Source organism: Pseudophryne corroboree, chromosome 10 (genome assembly GCF_028390025.1).
Source record: "Pseudophryne corroboree isolate aPseCor3 chromosome 10, aPseCor3.hap2, whole genome shotgun sequence".
NCBI classification, from domain to species: Eukaryota; Metazoa; Chordata; class Amphibia; order Anura; family Myobatrachidae; genus Pseudophryne; species Pseudophryne corroboree.
Window position 1 is genome coordinate 61974797 of NC_086453.1, and position 8538 is coordinate 61983334.

Consider the following 8538-nt stretch of genomic DNA (forward strand, 5'->3'; position numbering starts at 1 on the left):
ACTGTGCCCGGAAGAGCTGACACAATAAGGAAGGATTTTGAATCCCGGGTAAGACTCATACCAGCCACACCAATCACACCATTTAACTCGTGATAGGAACCCCGGTTAACAGTATGATAACAATGGAGCCTCTGAACAGATGGCTCGCAATAACAACCCGATTTTTGTAACAATAACTATTTACAAGTATTGCAGACAATCCGCACTTGGGATGGGCGCCCAGCATCCACTACGGACTACGAGAAATAGATTTACCGGTGAGTAAAATCTTATTTCTCTATCGTCCTAGTGGATGCTGGGGTTCCTGAAAGGACCATGGGGAATAGCGGCTCCGCAGGAGACAGGGCACAAAAAGTAAAGCTTTTCCAGATCAGGTGGTGTGCACTGGCTCCTCCCCCTATGACCCTCCTCCAGACTCCAGTTAGATTTTTGTGCCCGGCCGAGAAGGGTGCAATTCTAGGTGGCTCTCATAAAGAGCTGCTTAGAGAAAGTTTAGCTTAGGTTTTTTATTTTACAGTGATTCCTGCTGGCAACAGGATCACTGCAACGAGGGACAGAGGGGAGAAGAAGTGAACTCACCTGCGTGCAGGATGGATTGGCTTCTTGGCTACTGGACATCAGCTCCAGAGGGACGATCACAGGTACAGCCTGGATGGTCACCGGAGCCGCGCCGCCGGCCCCCTTGCAGATGCTGAAGTAAGAAGAGGTCCAGAATCGGCGGCTGAAGACTCCTGCAGTCTTCTAAAGGTAGCGCACAGCACTGCAGCTGTGCGCCATTTTCCTCTCAGCACACTTCACACGCAGTCACTGAGGGTGCAGGGCGCTGGGGGGGGGCGCCCTGGGAGGCAAATGTAAACCTATATAAAGGCTAAAAATACCTCACATATAGCCCCCAGAGGCTATATGGAGATATTTAACCCCTGCCTGTATTCACAAAATAGCGGGAGACGAGCCCGCCGAAAAAGGGGCGGGGCCTATCTCCTCAGCACACGGCGCCATTTCCTCTCACAGCTCCGCTGGTCAGGACGGCTCCCAGGTCTCTCCCCTGCACTGCACTACAGAAACAGGGTAAAACAGAGAGGGGGGGCAAATTTAATGGCAATATCTTGATATATATAAAGCAGCTATAAGGGAGCACTTATTATAAGGCTATCCCTGTCATATATAGCGCTTTTTGGTGTGTGCTGGCAGACTCTCCCTCTGTCTCCCCAAAGGGCTAGTGGGTCCTGTCTTCGTTTAGAGCATTCCCTGTGTGTCTGCTGTGTGTCGGTACGTGTGTGTCGACATGTATGAGGACGATATTGGTGTGGAGGCGGAGCAATTGCCAAATATGGGGATGTCACCTCCTAGGGGGTCGACACCAGAATGGATGCCTTTATTTATGGAATTACGGGATAGTGTCAACACGCTAAAGCAGTCGTTTGACGACATGAGGCGGCCGGACAATCAATTAGTGCCTGTCCAGGCGCCTCAAACACCGTCAGGGGCTGTAAAACGCCCTTTGCCTCAGTCGGTCGACACAGACCCAGACACAGGCACTGATTCCAGTGGTGACGAATCAACCGTATTTTCCAGTAGGGCCACACGTTATATGATTTTGGCAATGAAGGAGGCGTTACATTTAGCTGATACTACAGGTACCACTAAACAGGGTATTATGTGGGGTGTGAAAAAACTACCTATAGTTTTTCCTGAATCAGAAGAATTAAATGACGTGTGTGATGAAGCGTGGGTTGCCCCTGATAAAAAGCTGATAATTTCAAAGAAATTATTGGCATTATACCCTTTCCCGCCAGAGGTTAGGGAGTGCTGGGAAACACCTCCTAGGGTGGACAAGGCGCTAACACGCTTATCAAAACAAGTGGCGTTACCTTCTCCTGAGACGGCCGCACTTAAAGATCCATCAGATAGGAGGATGGAAAATATCCAAAAAAGTATATACACACATGCAGGTGTTATACTACGACCAGCTATAGCGACTGCCTGGATGTGCAGTGCTGGGGTAGTTTGGTCAGAGTCCCTGATTGAAAATATTGATACCCTGGACAGGGACAATATTTTACTGTCGTTAGAACAAATAAAGGATGCATTTCTTTATATGCGTGATGCACAGAGGGATATCTGCACACTGGCATCACGGGTAAGTGCTATGTCCATTTCGGCCAGAAGAGCTTTATGGACGCGACAGTGGACAGGCGATGCGGATTCAAAACGGCATATGGAAGTTTTGCCGTATAAAGGGGAGGAGTTATTTGGAGTCGGTCTATCAGATTTGGTGGCCACGGCTACAGCCGGGAAATCCACCTTTCTACCTCAAGTCACTCCCCAACAGAAAAAGGCACCGACTTTTCAACCGCAGCCCTTTCGTTCCTTTAAAAATAAGAGAGCAAAGGGCTATTCATATCTGCCACGAGGCAGAGGTCGAGGGGAGAAACAGCAACAGGCAGCTCCTTCCCAGGAACAGAAGCCCTCCCCGGCTTCTACAAAAGCCTCAGCATGACGCTGGGGCTTCTCAAGCGGACTCGGGGACGGTGGGAGGTCGTCTCAAAAATTACAGCGCGCAGTGGGCTCACTCGCAGGTAGATCCCTGGATCCTGCAGATAATATCTCAGGGGTACAGGTTGGAATTAGAGACAGATCCACCTCGCCGTTTCCTGAAGTCTGCTTTACCAACGTCCCCTTCCGAAAGGGAGACGGTTTTGGAAGCCATTCACAAGCTGTACTCTCAGCAGGTGATAGTCAAGGTACCTCTTCTACAACAAGGGAAGGGGTATTATTCCACTCTATTTGGTACCGAAGCCGGATGGCTCGGTAAGGCCTATTCTAAATCTGAAGTCCTTGAACCTGTACATAAAGAAGTTCAAGTTCAAGATGGAGTCACTCAGAGCAGTGATAGCGAACTTGGAAGAAGGGGACTTTATGGTATCCTTGGACATCAAGGATGCGTATCTCCACGTTCCAATTTACCCCTCACACCAGGGGTACCTCAGGTTCGTTGTACAAAACTGTCACTATCAGTTTCAGACGCTGCCGTTTGGTTTGTCCACGGCACCTCGGGTCTTTACAAAGGTAATGGCCGAGATGATGATTCTTCTTCGAAGAAAAGGCGTATTAATTATCCCATACTTGGACGATCTCCTAATAAGGGCAAGGTCCAGAGAACAGCTAGAGATGGGATTAGCAATATCTCAAGAGGTGCTAAAGCAGCACGGATGGATTCTGAATATTCCAAAATCCAAATTAATGCCGACAACTCGTCTGCTGTTCCTAGGGATGATTCTGGACACGGTTCAGAAAAAGGTTTTTCTTCCCGAGGAAAAAGCCAAGGAGTTATCCGACCTGGTCAGGAATCTCCTAAAACCAGGAAAGGTGTCTGTACATCAATGCACGCATCTTCAGATGCACCTGCGGATAATCCTGTCTCCAAGGACAAGGGTATCTCTTCTGTGGTGGTTGCAGAGGGCTCATCTATTGGAGGGCCGCAGATTCGGCATACAGGATTGGATCCTGGTGACCACGGACGCCAGCCTGAGAGGCTGGGGAGCAGTCACACAAGGAAGAAACTTCCAGGGAGTGTGGTCGAGCCTGGAAAAGTCTCTTCACATAAACATTCTGGAACTAAGAGCAATCTACAATGCTCTAAGCCAGGCGGAACCTCTGCTTCAAGGAAGACCGGTGTTGATCCAGTCGGACAACATCACGGCAGTCGCCCATGTAAACAGACAGGGCGGCACAAGAAGCAGGAGTGCAATGGCAGAAGCTGCCAGGATCCTTCGCTGGGCGGAGAATCACGTGATAGCACTGTCAGCAGTGTTCATCCCGGGAGTGGACAACTGGGAAGCAGACTTCCTCAGCAGACACGATCTTCACCCGGGAGAGTGAGGACTTCATCCAGAAGTTTTCCACATGCTAATAAACCGTTGGGAAAGACCAATGGTGGACATGATGGCGTCTCGCCTCAACAAAAAACTGGACAGGTATTGCGCCAGGTCAAGAGATCCGCAGGCAATAGCTGTGGACGCGCTGGTAACACCTTGGGTGTACCAGTCGGTGTATGTGTTTCCTCCTCTGCCTCTCATACCAAAGGTATTGAGAATCATACAGCAAAGCGGAGTAAGAACGATACTAGTGGCTCCGGATTGGCCAAGAAGGTCTTGGTACCCGGAACTTCAAGAGATGGTCACGGACGATCCGTGGCCTCTACCTCTAAGACAGGACCTGCTTCAGCAGGGACCGTGTCTATTCCAAGACTTACCGCGGCTGCGTTTGACGGCATGGCGGTTGAACGCCAGATCCTAAAAGGAAAAGGCATTCCAGAAGAAGTCATTCCTACCTTGATTAAGGCAAGAAAGGAAGTCACCGCGAAGCATTATCACCGCATTTGGCGGAAATATGTTGCGTGGTGCGAGGATCGGAGTGCTCCGACGGAGGAATTTCAACTGGGTCGTTTCCTACATTTCCTGCAATCAGGATTGTCTATGGGTCTCAAATTGGGATCTATTAAGGTTCAAATTTCGGCCCTGTCAATATTCTTCCAAAAAGAATTGGCCTCAGTTCCTGAGGTCCAGACTTTTGTCAAAGGAGTACTGCATATACAGCCTCCTGTGGTGCCTCCGGTGGCACCGTGGGATCTAAATGTAGTTTTAGATTTCCTCAAATCCCATTGGTTTGAACCACTAAAAAATGTGGATTTGAAATATCTCACATGGAAAGTGACTATGTTACTGGCCCTGGCGTCCGCCAGGAGAGTATCTGAACTGGCGGCTTTATCTTATAAAAGCCCTTATTTAATTTTCCATTCGGATAGGGCAGAGCTGCGGACGCGTCCGCATTTTCTCCCTAAGGTGGTATCAGCGTTTCACCTGAACCAGCCTATTGTAGTGCCTGCGGCTACAAGCGACTTGGAGGACTCCAAGTTGTTGGACGTTGTCAGAGCTTTAAAAATATACATTTCAAGGACGGCTGGAGTCAGAAAATCTGACTCGCTGTTTATACTGTATGCACCCAACAAGTTGGGTGCGCCTGCTTCTAAGCAGTCGATTGCTCGTTGGATTTGTAACACAATTCAACTTGCACATTCTGTGGCAGGCCTGCCACAGCCTAAATCTGTTAGGGCCCATTCCACAAGGAAGGTGGGCTCATCTTGGGCGGCTGCCCGAGGGGTCTCGGCATTACAACTCTGCCGAGCAGCTACGTGGTCAGGGGAGAACACGTTTGTAAAATTCTACAAATTTGATACCCTGGCAAAGGAGGACCTGGAGTTCTCTCATTCGGTGCTGCAGAGTCATCCGCACTCTCCCGCCCGTTTGGGAGCTTTGGTATAATCCCCATGGTCCTTTCAGGAACCCCAGCATCCACTAGGACGATAGAGAAAATAAGAATTTACTTACCGATAATTCTATTTCTCGGAGTCCGTAGTGGATGCTGGGCGCCCATCCCAAGTGCGGATTATCTGCAATACTTGTACATAGTTATTGTTAACTAATTCGGGTTATTGTTTAGGGAGCCATCTTTCAGAGGCTCTTCTGTTATCATACTGTTAACTGGGTTTAGATCACAAGTTGTACGGTGTGATTGGTGTGGCTGGTATGAGTCTTACCCGGGATTCAAAATCCTCCCTTATTGTGTACGCTCGTCCGGGCACAGTACCTAACTGGAGTCTGGAGGAGGGTCATAGGGGGAGGAGCCAGTGCACACCACCTGATCTGGAAAAGCTTTACTTTTTGTGCCCTGTCTCCTGCGGAGCCGCTATTCCCCATGGTCCTTTCAGGAACCCCAGCATCCACTACGGACTCCGAGAAATAGAATTATCGGTAAGTAAATTCTTATTTTCTCTGACGTCCTAGTGGATGCTGGGTACTCCGTAAGGACCATGGGGATTATACCAAAGCTCCCAAACGGGCGGGAGAGTGCGGATGACTCTGCAGCACCGAATGAGAGAACTCCAGGTCCTCCTCAGCCAGGGTATCAAATTTATAAAATTTTGCAAACGTGTTTGCCCCTGACCAAGTAGCAGCTCGGCAAAGTTGTAAAGCCGAGACCCCTCGGGCAGCCGCCCAAGATGAGCCCACCTTCCTTGTGGAATGGGCTTTTACAGATTTAGGCTGCGGTAGTCCCACCGCAGAATGCGCCAGCTGAATAGTGCTACAAATCCAGCGCGCGATAGTCTGCTTAGAAGCAGGTGCACCCAGCTTGTTGGGTGCATATAAAATAAACAGCGAGTCAGTTTTCCTGACTCCAGCCGTCCTGGAAATATAAATTTTCAGGGCCCTGACTACGTCCAGAAACTTGGAATCCTCGAAGTCCCTAGTAGCCGCAGGCACCACAATAGCAGAACCCAGCTGAACAGCAGAAGTAAGACACCCCTCTCTTTATTTCTACCGCTTTCTTTCTCTTATCTATATCTTGAACCTTAAGACTTTACTGTGTTACTGCAAAATATGCCATATAATTTTTTTTCATCTTAACATATCTCCATATAAAACTTGCAATACCGTATTTTCAGACTTTTATCTACCGCATTACTGTGTTACTGCCTAATATGTAAAAATTCCTTTCATCTCAAATATTGTATTTTCAGACTTCTATCTACTGCATAAAGTCGAACAATACATTGTTAATTTAAGTAAAAGCCTTCCCGGTAACACCACTGCCTAAATATAGAGCAGGAGGTGCTTAAGGACCCTTATAGGCAACATTTAACTATTACACTGCCGCTAATTTCTTTCTTAAGAACATTTATAATACCTAAAAGCTGAACCGAGGTATTTTTCCTCGGGGACTACAACTATATCCTGTCTCAAATTACAGACAGATTTGTCCCAGTTAAAGTATTAATTACAAATAATTTTCACCAAGGCATTTTACGTATATATTCCTATAATAGAAGCATTAGCGATATGCATTAATATTGATGTTCACGATCTTCATTTTTGAGTCACTATATTTTTACTATATTTATTAAAAGTTAAGTTTTAGTGTCTAATAATTTTTTGACTAAGAGTGCCCCAACATAGAGTCCTTCTCCTCTCTTGTTTTGTTACCACAATAGGTTGGTTCAAGTGAAAAGCTGATACCACCTTCGGGAGAAACTGAGGACGAGTCCTCAACTCTGCCCTATCCATATGGAAAATCAGATAGGGGCTTTTACAGGAGAAAGCCGCCAATTCTGACACACGTCTGGCCGAAACCAGAGCCAACAACATAACCACTTTCCACGTGAGATATTTTAAATCCACAGTCTTAAGTGGCTCAAACCAATGTGATTTCAGAAACTCCCAAAACCACATTGAGATCCCAAGGTGCCACTGGGGGCACAAAAGGAGGCTGAATATGCAGAACTCCCTTGACAAAAGTCTGAACTTCAGGCAGTGAAGCCAGTTCTTTCTGGAAGAAAATCGACAGGGCCGAGATCTGGACCTTAATGGACCCCAATTTGAGGCCTAACGTCACACCTGCTTGCAGGAAATGCAGGAATCGACCCAGTTGAAATTCCTCCGTTGGGGCCTTCTTGGCCTCACACCAAGCAACATATTTTCGCCAAATGCGGTGATAATGTTTTGCGGTGACATCCTTCCTGGCCTTGATCAGGGTAGGGATGACTTCTTCCGGAATGCCTTTTTCCTTTAGGATCCGGCGTTCAACCGCCATGCCGTCAAACGCAGCCGCGGTAAGTCTTGGAACAGACAGGGTCCCTGCTGCAGCAGGTCTTGTCTGAGCGGCAGAGGCCAAGGGTCCTCTGCAAGCATCTCTTGAAGCTCCGGGTACCAAGCCCTTCTTGGCCAATCCGGAGCCACGAGAATAGTTCTCACTCCTCGCTTTCTTATTATTCTCAGTACTTTGGGTATGAGAGGTAGAGGAGGAAACACATAAACCGACTGGTACACCCACGGTGTCACTAGAGCGTCCACAGCGATCGCCTGAGGGTCCCTTGACCTGGCGCAATATCTTTTTAGCTTTCTGTTGAGGCGGGACGCCATCATGTCCACCTGTGGTTTTTTCCAATGGTTTACCAGCATCTGGAAGACTTCTGGATGAAGTCCCCATTCTCCCGGGTGGAGGTCGTGCCTGCTGAGGAAGTCTGCTTCCCAGTTGTCCACTCCCGGAATGAACACTGCTGTCAGTGCTAACACATGATTCTCTGCCCATCGGAGAATCCTCGTGACTTCTGCCATTGCCCTCCTGCTTCTTGTGCCGCCCTGTCTGTTTACATGGGCGACCGCCGTGATGTTGTCTGATTGGGTCAGTACCGGCCGGTTCTGAAGCAGGGGTCTTGCTTGGCTTAGGGCATTGTAAATGGCCCTTAGCTCCAGAATATTTATTTATTTATTTTTATTTATTTATTTATTAACAGTTTCTTATATAGCGCAGCATATTCCGTTGCGCTTTACAATTAGAACAACAGTAATAGAACAAAACTGGGTAAAAACAGACAGACAGAGGTAGGAAGGCCCTGCTCGCAAGCTTACAATCTATAGGGAAATAGGCATAGATACACAAGGATAGATGCTACCTATTGCATAATGGTCCACCAGATTG